Genomic DNA, 16,699 nt, shown 5'->3' with positions numbered 1-16,699 from the left:
AGGTTTTTTCTTTTTTTTACCCTGTGGAGTGCTGTGGAGTCCAGGGTCGAGATTTGTTCTTTTTTTCTTTATTTTTCTTTTTTTCTTTTTTCTTTTTTTTTTTCCTTTTTTCTTTTTTTCCCCCCTTTTCCTTTTTTTCTTTTTCTTTCTTTTTTTTTTCTTTTTTTTTCCTTTTTTTTTTTTTTTTTTTTTTTTTTCTCCCAGCGAGACAGGGACGGCTACAGATCTGCCTTGCAGGAGTCGCGTCATGTGTCTTTAGGAGCGGAACATCCCAGCAGCCGGGCACAAGCTGCACGGCCACAACCGCTCAGCGCAGCGGAGCGCTCCCTCCCCTCTCTCCCGCAGCGCTCCGCTCGGCAGCACCGCCGCGGGCCGGCTCTACCTGCCCGAGGTCAGCGCCGCGAGGGGCGGCTCGGCGGGCGGTGGGCGCCTGGGGGGGCGGCCCGGCTTCCAGCCCGGAGCCCGCGGGGCCGCGGTACCTCCTCCTCGCTTCTCCTTGCCCGTCCCTCCTCCGGCTCCACAGGTGCCGCTGCTGCTGCACAGGGGTCGGAGGGCGTTTGTCACCAGTCAGAGCTGGCACGCGTGGCGTCGACGATACAGGTACGGGAGCGACGGAACTTTTAAAAGAGATATTTTGTGTTGCACATCTGCTCCATCTTTCAATTTATTTATTTGTTTGCACTGTCGCGTTTGGAACACCAGTTCCAGGATTCGGGGAATTGCAGGAAAACCCCAGACTGACTTCACGTAGGCTGCTATCTGTCCAGCTTACACAAAATGCTGGGCTATGGGTGGTGTTTCTTATGATGTGTCTCAAAACAGAGAGTGAAAATCTGCAGTGTACTCTCTGAAAATCCCACGGTCTATATAAAATGAAATGGTAGCAGAAGGTTGGAGTGCGTGAATGGAATGCCCCTGAGGTTGGGAGGAAGGGTCACTGTGATTTATTCTATTTGCAGTGGTGTTGAGTGTTTTGCTTTTGAACGCGTTGCTGCCTGTGACAGCTTTGAAAATTGTTTCTCTGAGTCTTTGAGCATTTGTTAGGGAAGCTGACATTGGATGAGTGAAGGCATGGGATGTGGATTTGTTCCTTGTGTAGATGTCCCTGTTCACTGCAGGGGAGCTGGGCTAGGTGGCCTTTAAGAGTCCCTTCCAAATCAAACGATTCTGATTCATCAGCCTCTCATAAACTGGTGATGCTTTGACCTGTTGTTTTATTCTCATACACAGATAAATCACTCTTTTTGGTATTTGTCGGTAGGTCACTGCCAGCCTTTCTCTGGTCATCAGAAAGTATGTGACTTCTGAATTTGGGTGCTGCGCAGCACTGTGTGGTGCTGCCTGTGCAGGTAGTGGTGGCTTGTAGAGGTAACTGTTGTCTTTGTACTGGAACAATTGGTCATTGCCCAGTTAACAACCACAAGGATTCAGATACAACATTTTATGCCAAGACTGTACCAGTGATATTGCTAAGTGACTCTGTGCTGGTTCAACTACCATATCTTTCAGAAATATTGGGATCCTGAGGACAGGTCCAGCCTTTCTTGTTGACCAAGGTTGGTTTCTTTGCAGGGTGTACGTCATTGGAACAAGCCAAGATCTGTAGGGCAAAGTAATGCATGAATTTTTAAACTATCTGATAAAAGATTAGCAAAATGTGAGTGCTAGCACTTGTGTCTCCCTTCACTTTTGCTGTAACTTGTCTTACAGGAAAGGGATAATGTCACTTTTTACACCAGTATATTCTTTGTTCTGCACAGAGAAGCAAGATTTCTGTTGTGTGGTGGTGAGAAATGAGGGAGTTGTGCACGACTGCTCTGTGCAAACTTTCTCGGGGCTCTGAAATAGACTGTAAGGAGGGAAACAGTTCTATATGCATTACTGTGCCTGGCACGTGTCAAGTGTGCATGGCCTCAGCCAGGTGCAGGCTGCAGCAGAGATGTACTGTGATCGGTTTGCTCTTTGACTGTAGAATCATAGAATGGCCTGGGTTGAAAAGGACCACAATGATCATCTAATTTCAACCCCCCTGCTATGTGCAGGGTTGCCAACCACCAGACCAGGCTGCCCAGAGCCACATCCAGCCTGGCCCTGAATGCCTCCAGGGATGGGGCATCCACAGCCCCCTTGGGTAACCTGTTCCAGTGTGTCACCACCCTCTGAGTGAAAAACTTCCTCCTAATATCTAACCTGAACCTCCCCTGTCTTAGTTTAAAACCACTCCCCCTTGTCCTATCACTATCCTCCCTCCTAAACTGCTGTTTTAGGTTGTGAATTGCTAGTGTTGCACTCTGGGACAGAAACCAGGCAGTAAAACAGAGCAAGGAAGGAAACCGTTCCGTAGAGCATAATGATTTGAGGTAGTTGAATACATACGTTGAGATGACCAAACCCAATATTATTTCCCCCCATCCCTCTTTGCCTAACCATTCTCTTCTCCAAAACTGAGGAAATAATTCTTCAAGAAATAGCTACGGAAACACTTGGGAGATAATATAATCCTGAAGGGATTCATTTTGCTGAAAATTTATTATGGGATTTAATGTAGGTCTACAGTGTGTTCCCTTTAGCACTCTGTAGTGTTTCCCTATGGCATTGAGTCAGGAATCGCTTGAGTCACAGTTTACTCCTCATAGGAAAGAGTCTTCAGGCAGCAAATGCCCTTGAGCCTGATGCTATGAAGAAGATCTGGGAGATCTGTAACAGCTGCCTCTGGGGAAGCTCATGGAGCAGGAGTTTTTTTTACACTTTTCTCCAAACACTTGGTATGAGTGCAATGATATGAAGATACTACAGCCAATAAGAGGTTTTGATAACACAATTTGAGGGAGAAGATAGGCTAGATATGTGATCGTTGTATCTGGCTTTAACACATGCAATGGTGTGATTGGAAAAAAATAATACAAAATATGTCAGGAGGAAAGAAGGTGAATTAAGGGACAGCTGAAAGAAACAGTTGAAGACAATGCAGACATAGAAAGGATTCAGTTAGAAAGAATTGTTCCTGGAAAGAATCTGGACGAGATAAGTGAGAGATAACAGAAATCCTTTATTTACGTAAAGATCTTGAAGTGAAAAACTGAGTATTTGTTGTTAAACAAAGTCTTTAAAGGGTTGTTGGAGCCATAGTGTGAGAGCAGCTGTGACCCACCTACAAACAGGTGAGGATATTTCCTTGTCACCAAGGACAGATGGAAAGTTGTGCCTGAAGGAAGCCCTTTCTAAGAAAGCAGCCATGAGCTCCAAAGAAATGAGGAAAAATCACAAGGATAAAGCAGATGTTCTCTGGAGAAAACTTAGCAGAACAGGAAAGGCTGATTTTAGAAGAAGGGCTTTGCTGGGGCTGAGTGTCAGAAGTTTGCAGTTTTGATTTAGAGAGAGAACATTATGGCCTTAGTACATTTTAGCTGTCTGAAAAGAGATAATGCATTTTAATGTAGAGAACAGCAAAGGCTAGGTTGGGTGTTGCTAGCAACCTGGTGACAGCCGTATGTGGATGGCATATCACTACTTGGGAGTAAACCCACATCTTTTCCTCTGTAGGAGAGGATGCAAAAAGGGATAGTGGGGCTGATACAGAGGAGGTCGATGTGACCCTAGATTGTGATGGGTAATTCTGATAAAATACTGCTACTGAGCCAACCAGTGAAGTACAAGATGGTTTCACAAGGGTGTAGTTTTGCCTGGTAGGGAAACAGGACACGCCTTTCAAAGGTGGATTAATCCTGGGAGGAGAATGGGAGGCAGACAGACAGAACAACCTTTCTCGTTTCATTTGAAAATGATAAATGATGAGAATAAAACTGACTCCGAAGCAGTGTGGATAGCTGTCATGGTGTGAAAACCAACTTGATTATTTCACTGCAGTCTCACCATATCTTGTAACTATTTGTGATTCTGGTCTCCGTGTCCCCAAAACTACATAATAGAACTGGAAAAGGTGCAGTAAAGATCAAAGGTATACAAAGAATTGCTTACAAGAAGAACTTGCTCGTAGCACCACTCCCATCCCTTTCCCATTTCTCAGTATTCTCTGTTCACTACTTTCAGTGGCCAAAATGCTAGATTTATGAAGCTTCTAGAAACAAGCATTATTTATGGACAAATTCCCTTAGGCTGTGGGTGGACCTCTGAGCTGGACCTGCTTCCTAATTTCTGCTTACTGCAGGCATCTTCGAACGATGCCTTCTGATTTTACATAGGGTGTATGAGATCCCTGCTGAGAGCTGTGAGGTTTTCTCATGGTGCTTCCCATCTCCTGCATTTCAGGACCTTCCTGGCAGAGCAGCGGTGTGCAGAGGAAGCTCATCCTTACTGTACAAGGTTAATAAATGGGGTGATGTGGATGTTGGCGTGCCCTTTTTATTTCATTTAGATAAAGAGCAGAAGACACTGCTGACTGCAGAGTTCAGTATCACCTCACTGATAGTGTTGGCATGGGCAAAATTTCGGGACGTGGTGAAAACAGAATGGAAAGAACAGCTCACAGCTAACATGGCCTGTGAGTTAGACAGGTTTTTTGGTTTGTTTGGTTTTTTTAATAAAAAGCTTTAAAATGTCTTGCTATTCAGAAAAAAAATGAGCTTTGATGCAGCTGTGGCAAGGGCAAGGGCTCTGCCTGCTCTCAGAGCTCCGCACAATGTTTATCAGCACTGTTAACAGCTGAGAGATGGAGATCTGATCAGTGCAGGAGGTACTTGTGTTTACAGCCCACTGTGTCTTTTAATGATCTCTTTTAAACATGTATAGAGGGAAAAAGCTCTTGCTGAAAGAGTGGAAAATCTATAAAACTGCCTATTTTCAAAGCAACCAGTGATTGCAGAGAGATTCCAGCCTTTATAAATAGACTAAAAAGACCCGCACATATAACATTTCTGAATTTGTGCCTGATAAAGGAGCAGTGCCGATGTAACAAAGATTTTATACTGGATAAAGAGATTAAGTGGAGTTAGTGTGAACGTTTTAAAGGAAAAAAGAGCAGTTGATTGAAGGTGACGAACTTTAAAGCTAGAATTTTCCATCTGTACATATGGCAGCTCCTGCTCCCTTCCATCTCCAAAAGCTGTGTGTATTCCTGGCATTTTCTAAGCGTGTGGCACCCAAAAGGCCCAGCATAGCCAACGTTTTGACTTTATTTTGTTGGTGGTTCTGATCAGGAAGAGAAACATGGCTGGTGTTTGTGGAGCAATTGGTAAAAACAGACCCATTTGCACAAGTTCAGGGGTGTATTTCAGAACTATCCTGAAAAAGTTTCCACTGTGCACTGAAACTCTTCTTTTTTTTTTTCCATGTGGCTGTGCATGCCCACATGGTGGGAGATCGAAGAGAATTCATTTTGCTTCCCAAGACGAAAGATTATTTCAAATTCCTTCATCAAAAAAAGAGAAAAGATGGGAATATACGTATGCCACAATGTGCATAAACATCTTTGCCATTACTGTGTTGAGCGCAAGCTGACTTTATGTGGAAAAACAAAAGTGTCTATACGTGTTAAGAGGCAGTGAAATTATAGGTGGTTTATAGAACTACGACAATTTTGGGAACTTGCCAGATTGACTCTGGTGACACTGGAAAGCAGCTTTTTACCATCCAGTTATAGCAGTATTTTTTTCCAAGTATAGGCATTCTGTTTCTTGTTCCCACAACAGGGTGACTAATGCTTATCTGCAACTAATGAGCTACAGTCATTTTTATGGGCCTGATTTTGTAAGTTGTAGATATCCCCAAACAAAACAAATATGAGTTGAACATTCTGCTTAGTGAGGCAAATGTACCAATGAGGCAAAGAAAACAGAGACTCAACACTGTTTTTCTCACTTACCTGCAAGCGTACTTAACTCTGAAGAATTTTTATACAAAACTGTTTCTTTTTCCATGGAAAATCTCAAAAAATAGAATGTTTGGTGGAACTTTTTATTTTTATATACATTTAATAAATGTTGTACCAGTGCTTTCCCATAGAGACTGCCTGGCTGCCATGGCAATAGGGCTGCAGGGCAGATGATCTGCCTGTGATCAGACATAAAAGGTGAGATCTGAGAACACTCAACATTTATTTGAAAGGACAGCTGTGAAAATAGTTTTTTTCTCCCCACTCTGCTGTCTCAATCACTGTTACTGGTCTGGGAATGTGTTCAGAGATGCAAGGTCTCAGCTGCAGCTGCAGCCCAGCACTGGGTAGAGTACTGTCTTCCACTCCAGAGATGCCAAGGTGCTAGGAAGGTGCAAGATGCTAAGTAGGTGTGTAGGAGATTAGTGGTGTTGGTGAGGAGAGCAGACTGAGTGAATTTCATGCTAAGAGCTTTTCTCTCTTCACTACAGATGTTTCTCTGGCTCACAGGTACCTCTGGCTTGCATAAAAATTAATTGTCGCCAGAGCTGACCAAAGCAATAAGTTCATTTTTAATTAAACAAGAATCTTTTTGTAAAATAATGTATATATATATATATATATATATTCTTTTCCTTCAGTGAAAATGTAATGTTCCAACCAGTTGTGCAAACAGTCCTAATGAATATGAATCCTCTAGATTATATGCAGGGGCAACTATGACATTAAAAGGTATTTTGTCGGCTTTTAAATGTACCATCTCAAACTGAAAGGTTTCACTGTTCACAGGGGAATGTTGAAATGGACTGGAGGAGCCTCGATACCTGTCATACTGTGGTTGCACTGTATGTGTGGCATCTCTTGGCACTGGCTATCAACAAAAACTAGTCTGGCAGTACTTCTGCTTGTTCATAGCTGAGTGATGATGGCAGGTTCTCTGTTATCAGAGGCTGAGACAGTTTTTCCCCTTTGCCTATCAGATTTGAATATATGAATTCAACAAATAAGTGTTAGAACTGTCAGGAACAGTTCTTGTCTATAGTGATCAGGATTCATGCATGGTAAATATGCTTTTGTCATCCTCCAAACTTCATCAGTAAATTCCTGCTGATATTTTACTTCTAAAATATGCTATTTTTTTTCAAATAATCTAACTTTTTGCCAGATATACAACCTTTAAACAGCTGTTTGAGATTTGTCAAGCAATTACATGTAATGCCTCAGACTGCTGTATGAATAAAAATCACTTTGTGTGGTTTTCTGCCAGCTAAGTGGGAGGAGGAGGTCCTATCCTTGCTGATGTCAGAGTAATGCTCACTGCAGCAGGACCAAGATTATTCCCTCTGTGACTATCTTAAGAGCTCTGGGGATTGGTGGTTAGATCCCAGAATATTACAACTTGGTAATACCATTTTTTAGTAATAATTTTAAAGATTAAAAGTGGGGGAAAAATTAAGAGAGCTCATGGTTCTTTCAAATGTCTTGTAATGTATTACTTGAATATGCCATTACTAGGTTACCAGTTTCATTTGTTATTTGTGGTGGTGAATGGAGTTAAATCCAGCTGGTTGACTGGTCATAAGTGGTGTTCCCCAGTATTAGGGCCAGTCAGAGCATTGATTCCAGTCCTGTTTAATATCTTTATTGATGACCTGGACAAGGGGATTGAGTGCACACTCAGTAAGTTTGCAGATGACACCAAGTTGGGAGGAAGTGTTGATCTGCCCAAGGGTAGGAAGATTCACTTTGCTAAGAGCTAAAAAGGCTGCATCTCATCCCTGCAGGCTAAAGACATTCTTTAAGACTTGGGGTAGAATCCCAAAGATGGAGCTGAAAGGTACAGCTATGACAAAACCTTGCTGTAATTCCCTTGGTTATTGATGCTGTGGTGTTACTGCTTTGACTTTGCTTTTATCTTTGTTCTGAGGGAATTATATAGAAGAGGGGAAAAAAAAAAAAACAACCTTGTGATCTCAGAGTTTAATAAAGCATGATAGAGAATATGCAACAAGACATGATGCTCAAGAATGTGCATCACTTTTTTATAAATTTGACATTCACTGCTGGGCTTTACAAAAAAAATAAGAAAAATGACCACTTAAAGGAACTGAAGAATTCCTCACCAAAAAATCACTAAAGCTCAATTAGGTGTAACAATAACATGATACAATAATACACTAAAAATAGCTAAGAACAGCACTGGAACAGGCTGCCCAGGGAGGTTGTGGATTCTTCTTCTCTGGAGATATTCAAGACCCACTGACTGACTGGAGTTGCAACCCCCTGTAATTTACATGATTGTCATGGTTTTGTGATTTTTGATTATTGGTATTCCATATCATAACACCATGTGGTGCACTGGGAGTTAAAGAATTAATGCTCCAGTTCCAGGTACCTGTCCCAGAAGAGAAGAGCTACACACTACATCTCCCAGAGGGCTGTTTGCTGTTCTGTTACCATTTCTGCATATATAAATACGGGAAAGATAAAAACCGTTTGTAGATCATGAGACCCCCCTTTTTCCTTTACGACCATCTGGCTCGTCTCTGTGGCTGGTGCCGTATCACTTCAGCTTACTTACAGTAAGGCCTTTGGTTTTGGGACTCTCTCTCTCATTTCATTTGATTTATTATCTTCAGTTCTAATTATGTTGTATTAGGGTGTGTTATCTTGCATTCCGATATCTTACTTAGTAAATTAGTTTGTTTCTCCTCAGGTTGTTGCCGCTGTTTTGTTTTTAGGCCCATCTCCCTACCCTTCTCCACTTTTCCCCTTTTTCCCATTCCTGGGTTGTGGGTCCCCCCACCCTACTAGTCATGGAACTGGGCCAAACCAGCCCGGAAGCCATTGACAGTGGTAGATAAGCATTCCAACCAAACTGAAATCGATGTAAACAAATGACTACAAAGTAAACATCAGTAGTGCAGAAGAGCATATTTATTATTAAAATATGAGTCTTCCAAAATCGGCCTGCCTTGGCTCACTGGCAGGCTAGCATCGCAGCTCCTGCCTGCCTGCCTTAGCTGGCTGACTGGAGCCATGGCCCCTGCCTACCAGCATGCCTTGGCTGGCTGGAAGATGTTGGAGCCCCTGCCTTCCTGCATTGGCTGGCTGGCTGGTGTTGCGGCCCGGCCTGCCTGCCTGTCTTGGCTGGCTGACTGGCTGGAGTCATGGCCCCTGCCTGCCTGCCTTGCTTTGGCTGGCTGACTGGCTGAAGTCACATGCCAGGCTCCATTTTAAGGCCATTTGTCTTTAATGTTTTCACTGTTGATTCCAGTAAGAATCTGGAAGTTACATTAAGTAAATCTGTGGATGATGCTAAGCTGGGAGGAGTGTTGACTCCCTTCAGGGCAGAGAGGCCTTGCACCAAGACCTGGACAAATTTGAGGATGGTCCCCATCTGCATGAAGAAGAGCAAGTGCTGGGTTCTGCATCTGGGATGGGGCAGCCCTAGCTGTATGTACAGACTGAGGGCAAGGGTCTGGAGAGCAGCCCCACAGAGATCTGGGTGTTCTGCTTGGTGACAACTTGAATCTGAGCTGGCAGTGTGCGCTGGCAGCCAGAAGGGCCAACCGTACCCTGGGATGCACCAGGCCCAGCATTGCCGGTGAGGGATGTGGTTGTCCCTCTCTGCTCTGTGCTGTGTGGCCACATTTCCAGTGCTGGGTGCAGGTTTGGATGCTGTTACATAGGAAGGACATAAAGCTACAGAGAGTCCAAAAGAGTGCTGCAGAGATAGAGAAGGGTCTGAGGGCATGGTCTGTGAGGAGCAGCTGCGGTCCCAGGATTTGCTCAGCCCAGAACAGAAGAGCTGATGGGAGGCCTCATGATGGCGGCCAAGAAGGCCAAGGGAATCCTGGAGTGCATTAAAAGGGGTGTGGCCGGAAGGTCAAGGGGGGTGATCCTCCCCCTCTACTCTGCCCTGGTCAGGCTTCATCTGGAGTACTGTATCCAGTTCTGGTGTCCCCAGTACGAAAAAAGACAGCGATCTCTTGGAGAGAGTACACTGGTGGGCCACAGAGATGATAAGACTTGTGCTGCAGACCCCTCACAGCTTCCTCGCGCTTCTCTGGACATGATCCAGGGCCTCAATATCTTTCTTGTAGTAGGGAGCCAAAACTGAATGCAGCACTCAAGGTGCAGCCTTGCCAGAGCTGAGTACAGGGGAATGGTGATCACCTCCTTGTTCCTGTTGGCAACTCCTTCGCCACCTGAGCCTCAACCAATACCCCCAGGTCCATTTCTTCCACACAGACCTGTAAAAACACACAGACTAGAAATACCTTTCCCTTGATTAAATCATCTTCATTTCTCTCTCTCTCTTTTTTTTTTTTTTTTCCTTTCCCATTTTGTGGTTGATTCATACCAACCTTTTAAATTTTGCAATAATGTATACTAATGAACTCTCAGCTTTGACCCATGGAGTCTTTCATCTCTTCCGGTATTTGCACTTCTTTATTTTGTGCAAGATAACTGATACTTGCTTTAGGGTTGTACAGTGTTTTTTTTGCCTGAATGTTCTTCAGAAAGGTGTATCTTCTAGCCACTTTGAATTTTTTTTTTATTTTTATTTTTTGTATTTCCATATATTATGCATATTATGCAGCCTTCTGAAGGTCTGTGTGTGATGCACACAATGAATTCTGTTAAAAACTGGAAAGTGATTATGGCATAAATAAATGTATGGCAAAAATAAATTACAGAAACTCTAGTGTACAGCTTGCTTGAGGCTAAGTTACAGTTTCTCTATCTTAAAACATGTAAAGACTGCAGTTTCTCACAGGGCTGGCTGGGATGAATTTAAGGGCTTTGTCACAGAAAGCGCAGTCAGCTCACAGTGGAGTCTTGGACATCAGTGGAGCTGATGAAAGTCTGACATCCATAAAACTTAATTATATTCCCTTTCATTCCAGATCTGTTGAGGTGGATCAGTCAAATACAAAGGCAAACGTAGCATCAAACAGCCCAAAATATTAGAAAAGAGCTTAACGGCAGCAGTTATTTATGCTTGACCAATGAGTTCCCATCACAGTACTGTGAATGAAAGAAAGAATAGCTTTGCATATCTAAATAGGGAAATAGGTACTACATTCATGAAGGTATTTTGTGATTAGAATCCTTGTCCCACAGAAAGAGAAATACAGGCTGAAGAATTGAGAAAAAAGACAGAGAAAGCTTCAAGAAGGATTTAAAAAAATTCCCTCATAAGATAATTAAGAAATCTATGTATACCCAGTGATGAACATGACTTAATTATGCTTTGCAAATACGTATCTGGGGAGCAGATTCCTGATATGAGATGGTTCTTTCAGTGGTAGAGATTGAAAATGCAAGTCAGTGATTGCTAGTTAATGCTAGACAAATTCAATTTAATTATGGGAAAAGAAAGATGTAAAAAAGTCCGTACTGAGAATAATTAACCTTTAGAAAACACTGACTAAGGATACAAATCTCTAAGCTTCTGCAAACAGAAATGATAATGTGCTTATACTTTGTAATTCAGGAGGTTTGCCTGGAGGCTGGTGGTTCCATCTGATTACAGTGTGCGAGCTACACAAATTTAAATCAGATGAGGAAATAACTCCTATATAAATACTGATATTAAAAAGCCTTATTCTGAGCATGGAGCATTCCTGCTGTAGATTCATAGGTGGTTTTTTCAATAGTCTTGTTGCAATGTTTTTTGTCTGTGTACTTTATCTTCAGATTCATAATGAAGCAGTACACAAACAAAGCATTTGTTTTGCAGTTCCTCCTGTTCTCCTCTGGCTGCATAGACAAGCAAGATTCATAAAGAAGTTTTGAAAATAATAACTGAAAAAATACGATGATGTGACTTCCCTAGTAAATTCTACATTACAAATGGATTGCAAGAAGAAAGAAGGCAATGAGGAGAATACATGATGAAGCTGAGGAGAAATAACCATAATTCAAGGGGACGTTTTACCTGAAAAAGAGAAAATGGGAAGAAATAGAGCCCATCTAGATCAGACCTTTTTCCTTGCCTCGTCTTGCCAGTTTATTACTGTTGGTAGGAGATACTACACTAACATAATATGCAAATACAAATACAATATAGATGATGCAGATTTCTGCCTTGCAGTAAATAAAAGTATTTGTGTAAATGCAGCCCAATTCATTATTTGAATAATCATAAGGAAGATGTGCTCAATAGGCAAACAAACGGTTGTTTTAAATTTTGCTTTTAAAGCACCTAGTAGCAATTCTAGGTATTTTTCCTATCAGTGTGACTATAAAATACTCTGGAAGTGTCTGTAATTTCATTTAATTTTTCTTAATGCTAAAAGGAATTTATCATAATAACTATTTGGATGGTATGAGCAGCAGCTCATCTTGTTTAACCCATCCAGTCTATGAATGTCTGGAAGAAAAGGAAGGCAGTCAAAATGCATCTGTAAGTTCTTAAGATGTGCTAAGAGGCTGATCAGCTGAGGTGCTGGCAGACCCAGAGGTAAATGACTCCAAGAGTCATGGACTGCTTGCACAAAACACAGTGGCATCTGTTCCATCTGCTCTAAAGCAAAGGCAGGAAAAAAACCCAACAAAGCCAAACCAACACTACTGCTACTGCATGCATTTATTACAGGGAGAGATGAGACTTCACAGGTAATCAAATTGCAAATATTGAGTCATCCATGGAATGTAAGTCCCTATGGAATGTAATGGGTAACCTCTGTGAATTGCAGGCCTTGAGGTAAGAATTTTGTGAGCTAATTTCTCCAGCTTATTTTGCAGTGATGGAAAAAACAAAACAAAACACCAAAATAACAAAAAAACCTGAAACATTTTGAGTTGTTCGATGATTTCAGTAAAATAAAGCATTCTGCTTTTAATTAAAATATATATATATAAAACTAGAATAGATGTTGATGTCCATATATAATGCGCTATTAAATTCAACATATTCCTTTATTTCATTTCCTGTGGTTCTTTTTTTTTTGCTGTTGTTGTTTGTTAAGCAGAAGAGTAAGAAAACTACATATTTTACCAATAAATAAATAAATAAAAGAATATCCATATTGAGGTTCAGTAGAGCATTTCATAAAATTTTGTCAGAAACATTTCATACTGCTCTAGTGAATGTGCTTGAGGATAGCATTTCATGCCTGTTGTAATGAGGTCACATTTCTCATTAGCCCCTGCTTTTTGTTTCTCTTCCAATATTCCCTAGTTTGTCAAAACATAAATGTTAACAGAAGCAGAATGTATTTGTGTGAATTATAACAACGATTTCACCAAGTGTGGGTGGAAATAAATTCTGCTGGACCTGGATACCTGTGACCTTAGTTAAGATTAATGATACTTTTTGTCCTGTGGACCCTGAATTGATACTGTTTCACTCCTTCAATTCTTAGTCAGGTCTCTTGCTAGCAAGCAATACAGTACTGATTATTTCTTTGTAAGCTTCAGAAAGGGAGGTTCAGCTTAGAAGACATGGTGATATAGCAAATAATCTTCTTTATGACCTCTTGAGAGACAAAATTAGCGTTTCTTTAACTTGTCACTGAATTGTCAGCTTTGTTCTGTGTGTAATCTGTATTCACACACTGATTACAGTGTGTGAGCTACACAGATTTAAATCAGATGAGGTTAATTGTGTGTTAATTCCAGTTGTGAAATTTTGACTGACTGCACTTTTATTCCTGAAACAAAGCACTGTTTTGTTCAATGTGGGGACTTTAGAGCTTGTGTCTCCAATGAACTCCAAGTGTGGATTAAACTTTCTTCTTACTGTGGTCATGTTACATTGCAACTCAGAAAGGGAAATTCAGTGTAGCCCCACTGAATGGGTGAAGATTTCCGACTGCATTAGAGAAGTGTACTGCTAAGAATAATTTGTTTTATAAGAAATGGGATGTGCACATGATAGAGATGGTGCTTTGCAACTTCAAAGCTTGGTCCATGAGCTGATAAAGGATTTTAAGGTTTGTGACACAGTCATTGTGTAACTCAATGAAGTTTACAATCTATCTGTGTTGTTGTTGCATCTAGATGTGTGTGTTGATAAGGGAACTGTCATGCTCATATTTGAGCTTAGCAGTTCCCTCTTGTTGCCATTAGGTGAAAAGCAACAAATTCATTACAAGAAGAGGAACTACGCATGAAAAGAGTATGTCCTTTGGCTTGCATTATCCCTTTGGTGTCTGAGTTAGAGTGTGATCTGAGGCCTCTGCACCAAGGTCCCCCATGTGAAAAGAATTTGGGGAGTAGCCTGCCAGTATGGTGTACACCCTTTTTTGCCTCTACTCTGATCAGCTGTAATTGATTCCATGATTCTTACCAGCTACTGTGAGATTTTGAAGATAGGGGATTTGAAGCAGGTGGCAAATGCCCAATCATTTACCAAGCTAGATGACTTTTGTACTTGTAGAAAACTAAGGATAGAAATCATTTTGAGATTGGAAAGAAATGGTAGAATACCCCAGAGTGACAGGGTCAATTCCTACATGTTCTGCAGATAGCATTGCATTGCTGGAAGATGCCTGTATTAATATACTTTATATCTATTGGTGATCCTGGAAGAAGTAAGAGCTCACTTAGGATCCTCACTAAGAGGATTCTGCTGGTTTTGAAATTGGAAGGATTTTGATCAAATGTATCTTCCTAGAGAAAAGCTAGAGCATAGAGTTAATAATAAGGCAGTGTTAGCTGGTATTGAAAATGTAGGTTGGTAGCCACAGCAATCCTAAGATATGGTGCAAATCTCAAGAAATTTTTGATAATGGATTAGCTTACTGTAGCGAAAGACCAAATTCTGGAGTGCCATATCTTCAGCTGAGGCCAATGAAATTATTTTTCTGGAATAGAAACGGTCTCTATCCTAATTTCATTCTATTTAAATCTCCCTGGAGAGGTTAAGGGTAACTTCTTTTTGGTCACTTTGTGATGATGTGTGAGTTGGTCTATTGGAAATTGGAGCTAGACAAATGGCAAAAGAAATTATTGCTTCCTTTCCCAACTAACCCTCTAAATGACTTCCTGAAGATTGAGTGATTGGTTTAATTTTGTCAAGTCCAATTTTTTGCATCATACAATGATTTTGTATGACTCCCTGTGATCTCTTATGAGAAGTCTTATATGAGGTCACTTATAAATCTGAATCTAGGACAACATCTTAGTATAGAGAAGTCCATGGTAAGACTTAGATTTTGGTTTGAGTAGGGAATATAGAGATTACTCTGATCATGCTGAAGTACACAACAGCTTTTGTCTATTTTCATTTGTTCTTATTTACTGAGTATCAGATTTTCTTTCTGTGTTGTCCTTGAAAAGTAGCAGTATTTCTGTACTGGTGATCAGAAATTTCTCCTTCTGCCATACTTCATTCAGATGTATATAAGTGGTCATTTTCTTTGTAGACCTCTACTCATTTTAGTGTATTTGATTCATATGAATGCTTTTAATGTTGTTAGAAGGACAAATTAAGCATATTAGCTGGCACTGAACAACTTAAGAAAAAGAATAGTTTATTGATTTGTATTATCAGATTTTCCTTGCATTTTCTGGTAGATCTAGCCCTCGTACATTCATGGATAATCTACTGCACACATGACACAATGCTCTCTGACTTCTAATTAGTCCTTCCAGCAAATGTTATTTATAGACAGTGGACTGACATGATGTTGGAGATGAGCATGATTTTAATCCTGGGCTCCAAAAATATGGCCTTTTATAATCAGAGTGAAAAACAAGTTAATTTCCAAGAGAATTCCCCATAAGGCTGAATAATGATAGAATCTCAGTGCATCCATGCATGCATGCATGCATAGCCAGCTCATGTTATGATTGCATACTACGATGGGTGAACAAAATTAGTGAATAGGAATTTGTATCCAGAAATGTTTATTCACATTTCACAAGCGAGTAAAGTGTAATGCATTTTTACACATTACAAAATCCAGTCTTTGTGAGTATAGCCATGACAAAAAAAAAAAACCAAAATGTTCTTATGTTTATTGGTAAGTCTTTATATGCTCCTTATTTCAAGTGACATGTGATTTGAAATAGTACCTACCAGTTACCACAAATACATTTATGTTTAATGATAGGTTATTAAAATCTCTTCATCTGTTAGTTTTAACCTCCTCCTGCTGTCCTGTGCAAACCGCTGAATAATTTTCATGCTTTTGCTTAGCATATTTATGCTAATATGTATAGGGTGGGGGAAGAGAAAAGCTTTGAAGACATAGGGAAAATGTGATTTGTAGAGGTTAGAAGATCTGATGTCATCTGATGTCAAGAAAAGAATATTGGAAGGGAGAAAACAAAAGATTTATGGCATTTATGTACAGTGTCGAGTTTACTTAAGAACCATTTTATTGAAATTGGTACATTGAGTGCAGATGCCTTAGTTGTTACTTGGTTTGTGTAATTATGTGCAATTGGAAGTTTAATGGAGCTCAGTGAGTATTTAAATGCACAACTGTTGTGTGGCAAGTCAATCTAGCTGGCGAGGGATGGAGGGAAAAAAATATGGATATTTTTCCAAATTATCATTATATAGCTTGTAAACTGGGACAGAGAAAAAAAAGAAGAAAAAAGAAAAAAAAAGGCCAGTAAATATTGTTCTTGCTTTCCACCACAACACATTTCTGCCATACAAGGCATGTAAGAAAGTGTCGAGTAGTTCTTGCAGTCAGCATGCAGACCTGTTCTTTTTTCAGTTCCTCTTTGAAGATGGCTTCATCCACATTTTCTAGAAGTGATGCTTTTTTTTTTCCACAGAGCCCTTCTTTCCATAACCCCCTCAGAGCTGTTGACTACTGATGTGCAAAATTAATCACTGTAACTAACTGCAAAATTACTGTAAAAGATGTCAATGAGGTTGATGCTTGGAAACTGCTTAAG

The 16,699-nt window shown here is 40.7% G+C and overlaps 1 protein-coding gene across 1 annotated transcript in view; it reads left to right on the top strand.

Moving 5' to 3' along the window:
* The first annotated feature begins 284 nt into the window (after nt 1-284).
* OPN5L1 (opsin 5-like 1) overlaps nt 285-16,699 on the top strand; it is a 36,094-nt gene continuing 19,679 nt past the window's right edge. Inside the window, exon 1 of the mRNA NM_001310056.3 lies at nt 285-600. The gene's annotated coding sequence lies outside the window, so the exon portion shown is untranslated. The remainder of the gene's footprint in view (nt 601-16,699) is intronic.

Source organism: Gallus gallus, chromosome 2 (assembly GCF_016699485.2).
Source record: "Gallus gallus isolate bGalGal1 chromosome 2, bGalGal1.mat.broiler.GRCg7b, whole genome shotgun sequence".
Taxonomy (NCBI): Eukaryota; Metazoa; Chordata; class Aves; order Galliformes; family Phasianidae; genus Gallus; species Gallus gallus.
The sequence above is the reverse complement of the archived record's forward strand: the minus strand, read 5'-3'. Positions and strand labels throughout refer to the sequence as shown.